This window comes from Prenolepis imparis, unplaced genomic scaffold, assembly GCF_030444845.1.
Source record: "Prenolepis imparis isolate NDT839.2.m4 unplaced genomic scaffold, iyPreImpa1.0 SCAF_9, whole genome shotgun sequence".
NCBI lineage: Eukaryota > Metazoa > Arthropoda > Insecta > Hymenoptera > Formicidae > Prenolepis > Prenolepis imparis.
Window position 1 is genome coordinate 6578125 of NW_028141167.1, and position 17284 is coordinate 6595408.

Below are 17284 nucleotides of genomic sequence, written 5' to 3' on the forward strand. Positions count from 1 at the left end.
TGAAAAAATAATATATATTATCAAATATTAATTTACTTCGCGTATGAAAAGACGATAAATTGAAAAATTTCTGCATGTAGAATTTTGAATATAACGCGAATAAAAATTGCTCGCGTTCAAAGAAATATCTCTCACGTTCGCCTTCTTGGCGATTTCCCACCCTAATCGTTCCATACACGCTTGCACCCTCTCGACCTGCTTATCAGGGTGCCTGCCCGTCCCTCGTCGACGAGATAAGTATTTGCTATTTAAAATACCAGCTCCGGTCTCGCGCGCGCGGGCCTCAAGATAAACCGCTCGTGTCGAGGGGTTGGTCGACGTAGCGAGGGAGCAAGCACTAGAGAGGGAAGGGCAGAAAGAGGGGTTGATTATAAACCGAAGGCAACAGAGAAGGTTTTCGGGGGTGGCGGGCGGGCGCGAGGAGAGCGGGGGTGGGTGTACGCGCAGGGGCGGTGGAGTGTGCAGCAACAGCAGCCACGGCGGTGGTCCACCGTGAGGGTGGTTTATGGGGGGTTGTACCGGGCATTGTTGTATAAATAGGTTTGGCGAGTTAGGGGTTGCTACCCCCGAGGGAACTGCACATGTCCGCATCGATTATACCACCCCTTCCCCGCGTACAATCTCTCTGTCTCTTTCTCCCCCTCGTTTTCTCTCTCCTTCTCTCACTCTCTCTTTATTTTTCACCCTCTTGCGTCTCGGGCCTCTTCTCGAACCTCTACCATCGGGAGATGGCTTCGATTCCCCCCCTACAACATATCTCGCTCTTTTTCTCTCTCTTCCTTCCGTGGCGTTTCTGTTTTTCTCTGTTTCTTTCTCTTTCTCTCGTTACAAAGTTGTACTCCTTCCTTTTTTCTCCTCTGCGTTCTCGCTCTCGGCATCACTTTCGGATCACCCTCGCGTACCCTCGCGTACCAATGAATGCTTTCTCTCTGTGGTGCCTACGGGGCACGCCACTCGGTTATTTTCAAGCCATTTGCTTTGTAAACGCACGCAATCTCAGCCGGCCACCCCCGCGCGCTGCACCCTCTCTTGCCGTCACCGTCTTCCACGTAGCCTTCGACCCCCGCGGACGCGACCCCCGTTCGCACACCAAGCTTGAAAATTCAAACTCTTGCACATTTTTTTTTTCGATCGAAAAGGGCTCCCGCTGCGATATCTGATTTTTATCCTCGTGATACGACGCATTACTTTGTTATATCATTTTCGATATTTAGTCAGTCAAGTATTTTGGTATTTACTATTTTCTATTATTGTCTTACTGTAAAATATTTTATGCTAGATCTTAATATTCTTCATATTTGAATACAAATGCCAAGCGATTCGAATGGATGAAAAGCATTCTTAAAGAAATCCTAATCCTTTAAGATGTAATTTCTAGTCGAGAAGACACCATAAATCTTTAGAACGTCTTTTAGACGTCTTATTTGTTAGACGTTGTATTATACAGGATAATTCTTCAGGGAATTCCCAAACATATTTTCATTGTAATTTTTATCTCTTATAATCTCTCCTTAAATTCATATATTAGCCATTCTTCGTCGCAACAGTAACGTTCAAGTCGTCGAGCTACATCGAAAAAACCAAATCAACCCGCAATTGCGAAGGGTTGTTCGCGAGCTTAAACAGTGTCTGGGGGAGGGAGGGGGGCGACGCAGCGGGGGTGGAAGTGTGGGAGGGAGGTAATCGAAAATAACTGGCGTACGCACCGAATCGGCCGCGAGCGTTCGCCAATGCACGATACAAAGAGCACCCGCTGGGAATCGGCGACTCCACCACGCCATTTTGAACACCCGTTAGAGTTTTCGCAGCATCCACACCCGCCGTTTCTCCCCCTCCCCCTCTTCCTTCCCGCCCGAACGACCCCGCCGGCACCTGGCGCATGACAGAGTACACTCCGCTGGAATCACAACCCCCAACCCTCGCCCTCGCCGGACGACGACGACGACGTTACGGCGCGTTTGACCTCGTGTTTTTATTAACAACAGGTACCGTCACGGTCCATCGGCGATGACGGCGCGATTTCTCGATCGGGCCCGTTGCCCTTAGGGCTGTTCGAGTCTGGACGTTGGAAAATCTCGGCCGGACAGCGATCTCTAGATTGCGCCTGATGGATTTTTTCTGTTCTCGCGATTTAAGAGCGATCAGGAACGATTGTATTTCCAAAGTAAACGGAAATATAACTAACAAGCTTGTAAACTTTTACATTTTGTATTAAATTAATAATTTTTTTGGATCACACAATTTTTATTTCGCTAATTTTATTAATTATAATCAAGATGATATATCAAGTAGTATAATAAATAATATAATAAATAATTTTAACAGCTCTGCAAATCCGTTGGTTTAAGATCAATTGAAAATTCATTTAATTGCGCAATTTGTGAGAATATGAATGGCAAGTGGATTTAGACCGTCTGGTCAGACTCGCGTATTATCGACCATCCATTTCGCGTCCAATAACTGGATGTAAATTCGGAATCGTCTGAAAGAGTGTATGAAATTGCAGGACAGGGTGGTGAGCGAACGCGTTTCTCTCTCTCTCTCTCTCTCTCTCTCTCGTCGATTCGTAATTCCGGGATGCTTGGCTACGGGGTGACTCCGTCGAGGGTAATTGTGTTTCGCGTTGTCCTAATTGTGTTAGCGAGTCTTATGGGGGGATTAACGTAGTTTGGCAGAGATTGCCGTCGAGTCTTGTCGAGTGTTGCCGCTGTTGGAAGAATATCTCGACGGTGAACAAACGTTCGTTTTATTGAAAAATTATTTTTTAATTGTTATCTCAAATGTTTTGATATGTTATAAGCATCGTGAAATATAGTTTACAATTAATATGTTTAGAATTATGAAATTTACATTGTGGAAATATATAGAAACTTTATAACACTACATCTTTCGTAGGATGATTTAGTCTCAATTATAATTATCATAGGATTACATTAAGGAGAAAATATTCAGAATAATAGATAAAACATCGAGTTGTGTCATTTATTGCAGTTTTTATGTTTGTCAGTATTAAGTGATACTTAAATCTATAAGAAATTAAAATTCTTTATCAATTTTTTTTCAAAAATTATTAATGTGAGATAAATTGATGTTTCGATAAGAATTTTTATCCTGCAATTATATAGATTTAGATATATGCTTAATGTTTTATACACTGATTGCATATTTAAAAAAATGTACAATAATAGTAAATGGACAAAAAATATAAGCACAATAATAATAAATATAAATAAAAAGGTACAGTAAATATTCAAATATATAAATCAGTTAAAGGTACGTATACATGTGCACATGCATGTAGATTTATAATATGTATTATACGTATATGTATATGTTTGTCATAACTTTTCAAACTTCGATAAATGCATTTTGGCGAATTTAACGTACGGAACCGTCAAAAAACGATGCTTAACGCGCAATGTAGACGACAATGGGCCAATTTCCAGCGGTAATAATCGTCACAATAGAACGGGCAATATTAGCACCCTCATTCACGGATGTAACATCGATTCCGCGACGATTATCCGCCGCTGCAATTTCGTACCACTCCCCTTTTCGTCGGGGGTGGCACGCACGGTAACGACGGGCGCATCGACATAAGGAAGACACACCGGTACATAGTAATAGTGGCACTTGCACGGGGTGGAAAATCGTCCGTTTGCGGAGCTACGCCCTCCATCTGTCCACTTGCTGTCTCTCCTCCCTTCTCTAACCGTGTGTCCCGATAGAGGCAAGCGTAACGGGAGAGGGTGAAAGGGTCACCGCGGGGAAGCTCCTCCTCGCGTAGGGTCTCCGTCCGTCTCTTTCGGGGGCTCTAACTCGCTTAAAATGCGACATGCGAAGGGAGGGGAAGGGTGAAAAGAGAAAAAGAGAGAGAAAGAGAGAAGGAAGGATAGAGAAATGGGGGTTTGAATCGGAGGGACGAACAGGTGTCCGCGGAAAAGTGGGTGTCCCGAACCGGGGTGTCGGCGGGTGAATATCATATCGCCACTTTACGGCGGGGGTTACGATGCGCGTTACGTGCCGAGGGACGGCATACACTCGCGCATATACACATATACACAGAGGGTTGTGTAGAGGACGGCGTGGCGCCACGGTCTAATCGCGTTTCTGCGCGCTAATTAATACGGCGTCGCTGACTGGCGTCGGGGATGTAAAATGTTTTGATGGCGTTTCTCAAGGGGGGACGAAAAGAGAAAACATGGAACCGAGGAAGAAGGGATAAAGTGGACTTGAGAGCCAGCAAACGCGAGTCATGAAATTCGACTTGCATCGCGAAAATTTTTAAGATGTCGATTAATGCGAATCGTTTACCAGTTTCTGAGGGAAATTGCGTGTTCCTCAAACACGCAATTATAGATGCATCAAAAACGCGAGGTGAGTGCGCGGAAAGAAATTTATTAATAAAATTTCTTAGCGTTACATTTCATGTATTTTTTTTGCTGTTTGTAATAGAAAAATGTTCCTATTGCACAATTTTAAGATAGAAAGCATATCTAGTATCGCAAGATATACATTCTTTTTACTTGCAACCGACTATATTATAAAAGATAAAGCGAAATTTTTAAAGATCTATGATTATTAAATATACCGATTAATCTTAAATGTGAAGGTGCGATGGGATAAAACTGTGAAGCTAGCGTAAAATGCGTACACAGCGCGTTGCATACGCTATCGCGATTAAAGATTCCCAGCCGGTTTGCTCACTGGCGCGGCATTCGTAAATCCAATGAGAACGTCCACATTGTGTCTTGCATGCATATCGCGGAGGCAAGGAGCGTGGCGATTATCTCCTCGGAAATCTCACCTGTCTCTCGTTTAGCTGATCTCTTCCCTCCTCCCCTCTCCCCCTCCGCCACGAAGAGAACTGTCAAAATCTTCGCGGCGGTAATCGCATATCGTCGCGCCTTCCTACAGACGGAAAACTTGAAGAAGAGCCACGCCGCGCCGCGCCAGATCGTCGATCCTTCAAGGAGAAAGAGAAGAGGGAACGTCGAAGAAGAAGAAGAAGACGAAGGAACACCGTGTTATGCGATATCCCGCGTTGCGAAGGTGGCGGGGTCGTCGAAGGTGTGCGGAGTGAGAAGCAAGAAAAAGTGATCGTAGCGGAAGGGGCGGGGGAAGAGCAGCACGCTGGACGAGATGGGGATCGGAGAGGCGCGCAGAGGGTGGGGCTGGGAAACGGGGGTCCCGAATGACCCCGTGGCCTGGCACGTATGGGGCCCCCAGACTGCTGGGCCCGACTCCCGACTCCCAGCTTATACCAGAAGGCTAACCCTGAAGAAGAAGCGAAGTTTCTTTCTCTCTCTTTCTTTCGCTTTCTCTTTTTCTCTTTTCGACGTCCTCCTACGTCCAGCTCTGTCCACCTCAACCCACTTGGCTTCTCTCGCACAGCCTATACTTATCCTCCTACTAATACCACCACCACCATCACTAGCAACGCCGCCGTCGCCACCACCACCACCGCTGACCAGGTTGGCTCCCTTTCCCTCTCTCGTTCCCTCCTCTCTCTCTTTCTCTGCCTCGGGTTACCTTATACTTATTGCCTCTGGTGGGCTCCGGGGCCTGCCCCTACAGGGTGTGTTATTATTATCTGACATTATCTATAATTCCGAAGCGGGCAGGAAGCCCACTTAGGGATTGTGATAGCCCCCGTGATTAAACCACCCTACCCTCGCTATTTCTCTCTCTCTCTCTCTCTTTCTCTACCACTGCGCGGACGCGAGACTCCTCTCTTTCTATCCTCGCGTACACCTACACGGCCACCCGGCGGTGGGCACGGATAGCCGATACAGGCCTCTTCAAAGCGATCAGTAAAATCTTTTTAGAGAGAGGCTGCATTGTTAAAAAAATATTGGTGTATTCGCACGAATTTCCGACGCAAGTTATGATTAAATGGCAGAGTTCTTCTCTTTAGCTTTATCGCTTTGACAGTTTGATGAAGGCGACATGTTTCGCATATATTTTCGAAAAAGCTACACTATATAAAATTCTTATAAACTTTTAAAATATAGATTTTTCCATTTATGTCTCAAAGCATTTAATACAGCATTTAAAATATTCGACAAATTTTTTTTATGTCTGCTCGTCTATTAGATTATTAAAGATTATTGATTGTGAGAAGAAAAAAACTAAATTTATTAAATTTAATTATATAATATTAATAATTTCGTGATAAAAAAATTCATCTCTCCACTCTGTTCTCAAGAAATTTTAATAAATTCCAAATCAATCAGCCAAATAGAATGTACACCTTGAAGGAGCACTTCCGCGTAGTTGGTAGCAAGCATCGCGGACACACCCGGGCAATTTTTTCTCCTCATCGCTCTCGATTAGTCAGAGACGCGTCCTGTCGGAAGTGTCGCCATAAAGCATCAGGTGGAGATAAGGGATCAAGTGAGAGTCCGTCTGCCCACGTATACGTATATCTGATCATGGCTGAAGGGCCCTGTAGAGAAGTTATCCCTCCGATCGCACACCCCCTCGCGGCGAGGGGCCCATTGATGGGGGGGAAGAAAGGGGGGGTGAGACGACTCAACAGTAGGCACCCGGGGACCGGTCCCGGGACGCTACTTTGGTAATCGTCGGCCGATTATAAACCGAAAAAGCCGGAAACCACTTACGTCCGAAACCGTGCGGCGTTTATACGCCGGTTACGTCGCGGCGAACCACACCTTGTGTCGGGGCCAGGTCCCGACCGACCGTCTTTGCCTTAGCGAGAGAATCATGCGATGCGTGAATTTCGCCGGCGTGCACTTTTCGATAGAAATCGTTGAAAATGTTAAATCTTTGTGCGTATAGAAATTCTTTTATACGTAATGAAAAAATATCGTATTTATAGGGAAAAAGAACACGAAGCTGTAACCTTATAACGATTAATTAAAACTATAATGAAAAAATTTATTGATAAAAAAATCATCACGCAAAGCGTGAATTTTTATCAGGAAAAATTTAGTCTCTCATTTCTTTATAATATTTTACTCTATGTAAAAATTCATTTAATATTATCATTAAAAAAAATCTAAAGTTATCTCAGAGTATATGCGTGAGATATAACAAAACAGGATTTTCGACTTTAATTTTGACAGTTGATAATTGTCCAATATTATCTCACGCGCATAATATATGTCGTAATAAATTCTACGTGCAAATTATCAGTTGATTGTCATAATAATCGTCTTGATAACGGTCTTGAAAAAAATAGGTTTTCAGTAAAAATTATCGTGCAAATTTCGACGGCGATTTTCGTCCTTTCGGTATCCTCCCCCGAAGCGCTTACTTCCTGGATGCCCGTCGCAATTTGTTTTACTGCTGTCCTTGGAGGTGCTAATTTACTAGCCGATGTCTGATCCATAAAGATTATCGTCGGGAAACAAAAGAGAAAGAGAGAGAGAGAGAGAGAAAGAGAAAAAGAAAGGGAAAAAGGAGAGACAGAGAGAGAAAGAGTGGGCAACGTACAAGAACGAGCAGCCGGGTAATAATCAAACATCCCCTCGGGGCCGGTGGCGAGGCCCAACAGTAGGCGCCCAGGACCGGCCCCGGAACGCTACCTCCTCCGGTAATCGTCTCCCGTCGATTATAAATCGAAAAAAGCCGGAAACCACTTAGAGAGGCCGCAGCCGTATCGCCGTCGCCGCCGCCGATCGTCGTTTATACGAGGGGTCCGGGCCCCGTGCAACAACCACACCGTAGTCGAACGACATGCGACTCGCGCCACGAACGACCGGGTGTCGATGCGTATCTAGGGTATCGCGGACCCCCGCAGGCTCGTGCGAGGTCTTCGTAGTGTCTCGTGTCTCGGACCCCACTTATGCTGATTCCCCGGGATTGGTGCGAACCCCCGAGGTGATGCTACCGTTCGTCCGTTCGTTCCTTCGTTCGCTATCTACTAGAAATCTCGAGAGCAACCGCGTAATCGATCGGAACGCGATAATATGTAGTCGAAGTGGATCAACGGAGGAGCTCTCCTCTTTTGATGCCGCGCAATAACTTCTTGGAAGCGGACTGAAATATAGCGTAGGGTTATAGGGGAAGGAGGAAAAAGAAGATGTGGACCTCTCGAGGAGGAGAAAGAAGACGTGGCTTTGAGGCGAGCGGGCGTGATTAATCACTCGCGTTCACTTGGAGATTCCGAGTCTCTTCCTCGCGACGAATGTCACAATACTGACTCTGCATCGATAAATAATCGTGAAGGTTTACGTATATTGTAAAAGAAATTGTCTTCTAAGATAAAATATAATTTTTTTCTAATAGAACATATAAATATACATATATACCTCTTTTGACATAAAATAAAATATTCAATCTCACATATATGCATGTTGCACATACATAAAACTTTATATATATAGACTGTTTTTGTTAGACGGTTTTGAGTTACTAATAGAAATATTAATTCTAAGAGCAGTGTAATGAGAAGAATTAAAAATTATAAATTTTATTTAGGCTGCATTATATTTTAAAGCAAAAAATTCGAGAAATTAATCGTTCTCAATTATTTTTTAAACTATGAATAATAAATTTAAGAAACTACTTATACTTTTACATATAACACTTTACATTTAATATATTACTATATTATTATTATTGAAATTTGTACAAAAGATTTTCGAATTTTTACTAACCATATTAAACTACTACTGTTGCGCTTCATTTCGAAGGGACGTAATCGTGATTCGCGATTGTGGAATTCAGCCGCGGCGGCCTGAAGGGTAGTTCGTGGGTGGCGAGAGGGTAGTGACGGAAGAAGAAGAGGGTGGTACGATGTAGAGAGCGAAATCATCGGGGCGACGTCGAAAACACGCGAGCCTCGCGGGTACCCACGTGGAAACGTCATCGGCAGCTGGGCTCGCGGGGGCCCTTTCGGGGGTGTGTTTTGGGTGCGCGCAACGGATAGGCGAGAGACGAAGGGGAACGCGGGCGGAAAACGACTGGCAGTCAGTCGTTTCGAGTCGGGGGCGAGTGCGTGCAGACGCGGCGGCCCTAAGCCGCCCCAAAGCGCGACCACCAAAACCCCGCGGAGCTTATTTCACGAACGACCGACCACCCCACTCGACCTCTCTGTCTCAACGCACACGGATACGTTTACGCGCTGACACACGCGTGCGTGCTTTCGCCCCCTTAGTCGTGACGGTGCGGGAGAAAAAGAGACCTCTCTGCAAGGGAGGCTTATCTTAGCGCGACCAGCAGCTCTGGTCCCGCTGGAGGAATGAAACTCGATCATTTATACTAGGTAGCTTCGTCAAAGTGGAAAAGATCCGTCTTTGATGACGGAAGTCTCGATATGTCGTCTCACACTATTTGTGATAGCGAGAAAAATGAAAGAGATGTGTGTGATTCTATATGTAAAACCTTATGATATTTCTATCTAGAGACTATTTATATTGACGTATATGTGATACATTTCTAATATATGAATATGCCAGAAAAAAGAAACCATGTACTTATAAAAGTAGTATTTTTACTATCAGATTGATAAAAAAATTTATTTGGTTTTCTTTTTTTAAAATACAAGCAATTAAAAAGGAAACAAGTTATTTAATTAAATTATTATTTGAAATTATTAGATATTCTTTTGTAAACATACATACATTTATTTAAAAAAATAGATAGATTATAATACAGATAAATTTAAACACACAAATACAACATAAATATAAATATAAAACAGAAAAATATTAAAAATATATAAATATAAGAAAAACGATAAGTATGTGAATTAAATATGTATATAAATTTAATATTATAAAAAAATTATTTTTTTATAAATTAAATTGTGCTATACTTTTTTCTAAAAATTACATAAGGAAACTTGAGCTTCTTGTATCAAGCAGTAAAGAATATACATATTCTCTCGCAGAGAGAGTAATCGTTTCGCCAGCGAACGACGTATCAGAACGTGCTCACGCGCTTGCGGTAGCACCCCTTTAAGGACCCCTGACTCTATCCGCGCGATTTTAACATTCTTACCGAAAACGTCGCGTCGGAGCGTGCAGTCAATTCGACAACTTCGACACCCAGTATAGACCGGAGGTATAGCGCGAAGCGGGGGAACGTTATCTGCCGGGTCCCAGGCTGACGGGGTTCGCCCTTCGGGAATAACGCGGAGATAAGCACCCCCGTGGACCCTTCTTTCCTCTCCCCCATCCCTCATCCTTCAGCCCGTCCTCTCTTCGTTCGGCGGAGATGCAAAGAGATCTTGATACGGGCTACATCGAGGCCGTCTCCCGTTCCTTTACCCCTCTTCCTCACCGCCTCGACATCCCCCGTAAGAGATAGGACGACCCCTCTCGGGCCCGCGGTCTCTCGGTGCATCCCTCTTTCCCCCTGCCCTTTCCTTCGGTAACTTATGAGTCAGATTTATCTCGCCGACTGGTGACTGATCGCCCCCACGAATTTCCCAATTTCGCCAGACCTCGTCGTAGTCGCAGTCGCAGAAATCGAAATCGCAAGATCGTTTTTCTGTTCCTCATCGACGGGAAACTCGCAGTCAGGATGACTTTATCATGAGAACGATCGTTCCTCCAAAGTTGAAATAGTTTGCGAAAATACGTAATTGACTTGGTCACACATACATTAGTTAATTATAGGTACATATCAACTGTGACAAAGGGATCATTGTAATACTTGATAATATAGTCAGCGCGATTGCAATTTTCCTAGAGTTAGTTAATGCGCATTCTTGATCATTTAAGATGACACGTCTTACTTTTGTTAGTAGAGGAAAGGTATTGATGTAGATTTTCTAGGTATATCTTTGACATTTTCCTTAGCAATTACATGTTGCACTTTATCAGAACTTGTGTATGAATTTGAATCCGTTTAGTATTAACAATGATTATTTATGAAATATCTCTTTGATAATATTAATTTACATGTTCATAGATTTTTAAATCTATTTTAATTTTGTTTTTATCATGATTTTTACTATGTTTCTATAATTTTCAATGGAAAATTATAGAAAATTTGACAGGCTAATTTCCCTTAAACTTCAATTTTCGTCCGCTTTTAAAAAAGACTATTTCTTCAAAAATTTAAAACAATATTATCGAAAATTAATGAGAAATAATAAATTGGTCAGAAATGATGCAATCTGATAAAGGACAATAATGTATAATAAATAACTCTAGCTATATATTTTAAACTTTGAGCTAAAAATTAAAGGCCAAAAACAACAGGATGTGTCGGTTTTTGTATCTTTCCTTTAACCATTCTATTATGTGACGATTAATATTCATTGTAGTTTAACTGTTTCAAGATGCGTTGTTTCTCACGCCTCTGAGACTGCCGAGATGAGTCTTAGTAAGAGGGATCTGGCGTACGCGTGGCCGACGTTACCGCCGACCGCAGATCGCGATCCGGGATCTCCGTTGCTTTCGCGACACCTGGTACGCATCCGTCGGTGGCCGGATACCGGCAAACGGGCGTAAAACTCGACGATCGGGCAATGCGGCGGGCGCGGTGCGCTACCACATTTTGGTGGCGACGATAGTGCACGCGATTTGCGGCTGCCAGTGGGGCTTCGATCGGGTCATGTTAGGCCGCACAATTTAATCCGCCGTTCTACTATGTATTTATCCTGCAACAATATATAAATCAATCGTTTTAAAAATAACATTTTATTGCAAAATCCTTATTTTGCAAGAAATACATAAATATATAGAGCGAGCATACACACGTAGATTGCAGAAAAATTATAGAAATGACGTAAATCAAGACTTAATCATACGTACGAATATTATCATACGCTTTGTGTGTGTGCTCTTCAATCTATACGGTAGCAGAAAGTATGAAAATATTATAAATAATTAGTTTAGTAATAACATTACAATTAAAATTCAGTAAGAGTTATATAATATGAGAAAGAATATATGCTTGAATATAATTAAAATTAAAGTTCCATAAGAATATATATATTCAAGCATATATTCTTTCTTGTATATAATTCTTTTACTGAATTTTAATTTTAAAATTTTACCACTAAAATATTTATAACATTTTAATACTTACTCTGCTACCATAGAGATTGAGGAGCAACAAAGCGTATGACAAATTAAACTTTGTACAATCTGAATGTACTTTGCTGAAAGACAGAGAAGAAGGTAGGATAGTTCTCTCGATAATGGATCACAATAAAATTACATTCTATTCTGCCGCGTGTAATTCGTGCGCGCAACAGCGGTTTCGATCGCGCATGTTAGGGCAACGGCGGTGCACGTCGCACGCATGAATCCGGTTAATCAAGTGGAACTGTCCGTCGGCTGTGCTGCGAAGAGCACGGCAGACAAGACAGACCGTCTGCGTGATCGACAGACAGTGTCCGCGTAGCGTCGGACAGGTGGTGGCGAACCTTCACGGATCCCTCCCGCGCACCCTTTTCCCTCGACCCGAGGGAGGATCGCAAAGACGATAAGGTACTTCTTAACAGTTTGACTGTTGTAACAATCGTATTGCCGCGTATCATACTTGGAATCTCCATACACAATTGTGCATGTGTGCATTCGGATCATATGATTAAAAGTCTCGCGGTATATATGAATATAAATGCAAAAATAAAGACAAATGGAAAATTAAGTGGTTACTTCGTCTGCGAATGCTGCAAATCCCGATGAAAAATAAGTGTTATGACATTAAAGTTCAATTATAATATGAATTTATTAGATTTCGTCTCGAATATCATGTGAATTTTGACATTAACTTTGCAAAAGACCAACGCAGGCTGTGTGTAAAAAGATATAATTAAAATACTTGTTTTGTAATAGAAAGTTAAATATGTTGTACGACAAAAATTAACGTTTTTTTTTTATTTTACTTCTTCGCATATTTTTCATCACAGAATTAGGACCTGAGGTTACCTCTCGTTTGATTACCCTGTGCAAGTTTTTGGCCTCTTGACTCCCCAATTTCGTTTTTGCGATTTCATATCAGCCCTTCTCGTATTAAATGGATCGTGAGCCATTAAATTGCGCGTACATTTAGGTAAACCTACGCACGAAGAGGGAAATGTAGCTTCGAGGCTATAAAACGTGCGGATTGTGCTGATTTTGAAGGGATACATAGTCGAACAATGGTTTGATTAACCACATTATATACAAAATCCATAAAACATATATGTATGTATACAGAAATGTTTCACATAACACTTATGTCACATAACTGATACTTATGTTGGATATCAATATATAAATGTAAAAATCTAAATAGATTTCAAGAGAGACAATAATTTTTATTGTCTATTTATTTAAATCACATATATATTTTTACGATTTTAGAAACATAAATTTTTTTTATTATGTAGCTGTTTTTTTCTCTATGGAGAGATACAATATAGAATCAGTTAATTAAAATATATATAATTTATTATCTGTATAACGGCTGCTTGAAATCGTCGCAATGTCTCGGTCTCTCGGTTGACCGAGGACAGATGGCTCGCCCGGAGGAAAGAAGGGTAGCCGTTCTCGGCGTGTGCCGGACCCAAAGGCGCGGAAAGCACTGTGATCGAAGGGTCCGACCTAGCAGGCGATCGATTCAGACTCGCGTTTAGAAAGAGAGGAAAGAAGGAGAAGAGAATGATCGTCCGCGCGTCGGGTACCAGATGACAGAGCCATGACCTAGGAAATCCCATGGATGAAGGATCTCGAAAGAGAGGGAGAGAGGAGTAAGAGAGAAAGAGAGAGAGAGAGATGCATACGTCGGACGGGACTCTGAAAAATTGATGTTCCCGCGTCGGTTCCACCCCCGATATATGTAAGAGAAGGTAGTGCCGCGAGGGGGAAAAGGGGAGGGAGGCAAGACTGGCGGGTAGACGTCGGTGGTGAAACACGATGACTGGCGATCCGCCGCTCCTTTTTTCGAGGTCGTGGCGGCGAAACTTCAAGGACCCTCTCCGGGGCCAGAAACACTCGCTTGGCCCCCTAATTATCACTACGGGGGTTCCCCTTTTCGGGCGCGGGGCCCTCTCCTGGGTACAAAACTGCTCGGCAGGGGTCCCGCGCGAAGAAGCCCCCTTTACCTCCTTCTCCTCCCGACATTGTTCTTCTCTTCGTCTTTCCTCTTATATATCCTCTTGTTCTCCCTCGGTCTCGATCGACCCACAAATATCTTCTTCTACCTTTACCGGTTTCCTTCGATTCGACCGGCGTTTATCAACATTTTTGTACGCGCGTCTCGCTACGGAAACAAAAATCCGTTCGCAGATAGAATTGAAAGCTTCGTGAGATTCGAAGAGATATATAGCCGATTGGCCGGTCGATCGAGCGTGGAATTGTACTCTCGTGATCGGTATGTACGACCACTTGTTGAAGCAAAGCGAGAAGATGTGACTGTCGATCGGCTCGACTGCGTTTTGCGAGTTCGGACCGCAAAATGATTGATAATTTCTACATGCGCGTCAAAAGAAACGCATTTCGAAAATTATATTTGTGATAGGGTCGCAGCTGCTATTACATCTCTCGCTCATTGTCTAACAATCCTCCTGATTTTTTTTAACGTGACATCTATTAAAAAAAAAAAAGAATAACGTCTAATTCATTACACCGAACATCTATCTCTAAAAAAAACATACAATTATACAATTCCGTTTATCTTTATCGAAGCAGATCCATGAAACGGAAGTCTTATCCCTTAATCTTCCGCACTCTCCCGTTCGATTATCCTCCTGAGCTCGACTTTCCCCTGCGCGGCCCCTCAAATATGCGATCGCGTTACAATCGCAACACAAATTTCAACGCGAACGAGGTATTATTCTTAGACAAACACCAGAAGCCACTTGATCCGGACGATCAAGGCTTCCACGGAGCTTCCGCGCCGTCGCACCATCAGTACTCGGGGATTGTAACACGTCGAAGGGCCATCAACAAACACCGTAAGACCCGTATTCAGTTGTCGTAGCCCCCCTTTTCGTTCCCGTTGCCCCTGCCGCGATGGAATGCGTGCTGTCCCGTGCACGCATCCACCACGCCATTGCCAGAACGAGTACACCCCCGATCCGACACTTGGCCGGCTCGCAGCAGTTACACGCGTCTCTACGCCGAGGGGTGGCCGTCCCCCGCTCGTTCGTTCAGGATGGTTGGCTTGATCGTTGATGTTTTGCCCTGCACGCCCGTGACGAAGAAGACCGAGGGTTGCTCGACTCCGACCTGACGAACGCGAGAGAGAAAGAGAGGGTGGGAGGGATGCACACTTCACGTTTCCCACGTGCTGCTCGGTGCAAACGTGCATCGCGTGCTCACCTATACGTCAGTGCGAAGGGAACGGGATTAGTCAGGGGTTGCCCGGGTTGGGGGAGGGAGGGGGTCGGGAAACGACGGGGGATGATTGCAGGGTCGGCCGCGTGACGGTAACTACTGGGGCTTGGCATGACGGACGGACAGCCCGAGCGAGCTTATGGTCACGCGGCCCGTCTCTTTGGAAAAGTTTCCTTGTCCTCCACCCTTGCTTCCTTCCCTCCTTCCCCTCCTGCTTCTTTTTCTCTCGCTCTTTCCTTGTTTGTATCTAACCACCCCCTGACGCTTGTAACGCGATCGTTTCATGGCGTGACACCTCGCGCGATTTGTAAGGAATTTTGTCGAACATTTCGGGACGTCCGGTGTCCGGAATTGAACGATTGAGCGACGCATTTCTGGAAGAGTACGGGGACTTGCTTAAAATTGATATAATTGTAAAATGCTTATCGTATAATTGAGAATTTTACACAAAAAGGAAGATAATTCTAAAGTTTCGCTTACTTATCCGGTACACAGAGATGCTGCAGTATACAAGTTTATTTTTAAATCGTACAAGAGAATTGTACGCGCACTTTGGCGAAACGATGCGCTGTGCATCGTTGTATCAGCGGTGTATTCGGTAATTTTACTTATCGTTTTTTTATCTGTAATTGTCAGCAACTGTAATGCAGTTGTTACTATCAGCGCCCGTTACGCGCTAAAACACTGCAATACGGCTATCGTTATCCGCACTTGGCCCGTCACTAATTATTGTCAGGTGCGATTAACATCGCGCTGTATTTTTATCCGAACAAGAAATATAGTGCATAGTAAAATTAATGACATCTCGAAAATACATGTTTTCTTCAAGTATCCATAATATTGATATATTGATTGAACGGAACTTTAATCTTATATGAACATTTAAACGAATAATTTTCTCCTGAGATCATCGAAATTGCTTTGATATCTCGAGAATCTATGATAACAATTACACACATTTCTTATTATGGATTATATTCATCATGCTGCCATTATTACGCTCAGTATGCAATATCATAATATTTTATTTCAATAATTGCGTTAAATTTGTTCACAAGATTAATATCAGACGGCAATAATTTAATAAGTATGTGTGTGTACTATAATATAAATATATTAAGTTTTGAAAAATGTAAGAAATCGAAAATATATCGTTGCTATAATTTTCAAGATAAACAACATGCTACTTATATATACATATATTATATGAAATATATATTTCGTACAATATATTTATTAAAAATGGAAAATGAAAAATGTAAAAATTGGGGGGCCATTTACGGGCAATATTATTGTCTTAATAAATAATTATCATAAATATATTTAGAATCGAGTATATTGGCTCGCATCGTGCGTTTTGATTTTTTCATCTAAGTATTTAAGTATAATTTGTCCGTCATTTTTGAATTAAGAACACAAAGATATAATAAAGATATGAAGATTTTACATGAATTGCCGAATCGAATAATTTAAGTCACAAAAGGCGTGATATATCGACCGTTTAATAATAATATAGTGTCTATGTTTCGCGTTCACGTATTTTATGATTATGATTTATTCGATCGAAATCTATTGCACGAATAATCAGCAAAGTGACGATTTATTTTCGAATATTTCATTTTGCGAAGCTTTATTTTTAACTAATATATTTATTCATATTTTATAATATAATACAAAATAGTAATTATTCTAAAATATATAATACTATAATAGAACAACACAAGCGCGCGCTACGCGCGCGCCATTTTTCGGTTTTATGTTTAAAAAACTAATATAAAATTTATTTAAACTCGATTAATATTTTTTCACAGAAATTAGCTGATTAAAGCGTTAATTTGCTAATTAAATTTTAAAATAATATGTTAAAAAATTAAAATAGTAATATATTGTAAATAATATGTTATATCTTATTCTCGATTAATATTTTTTTACAGAAATCAGCTGATAACTGTCAAAAATATTAATCGAGTTTAAAGTATTAGAACATATTTTATTTAAAACATATTATTTTAAAAATTAATTAGCAAATTAACGCTTTA

The 17284-nt window shown here is 42.1% G+C and overlaps 1 protein-coding gene across 1 annotated transcript in view; it reads left to right on the top strand.

Moving 5' to 3' along the window:
* LOC145940555 (uncharacterized) overlaps positions 1–17284 on the top strand; it is a 108704-nt gene that overhangs the window by 6467 nt on the left and 84953 nt on the right. The gene's annotated exons all lie outside the window — the stretch shown is intronic.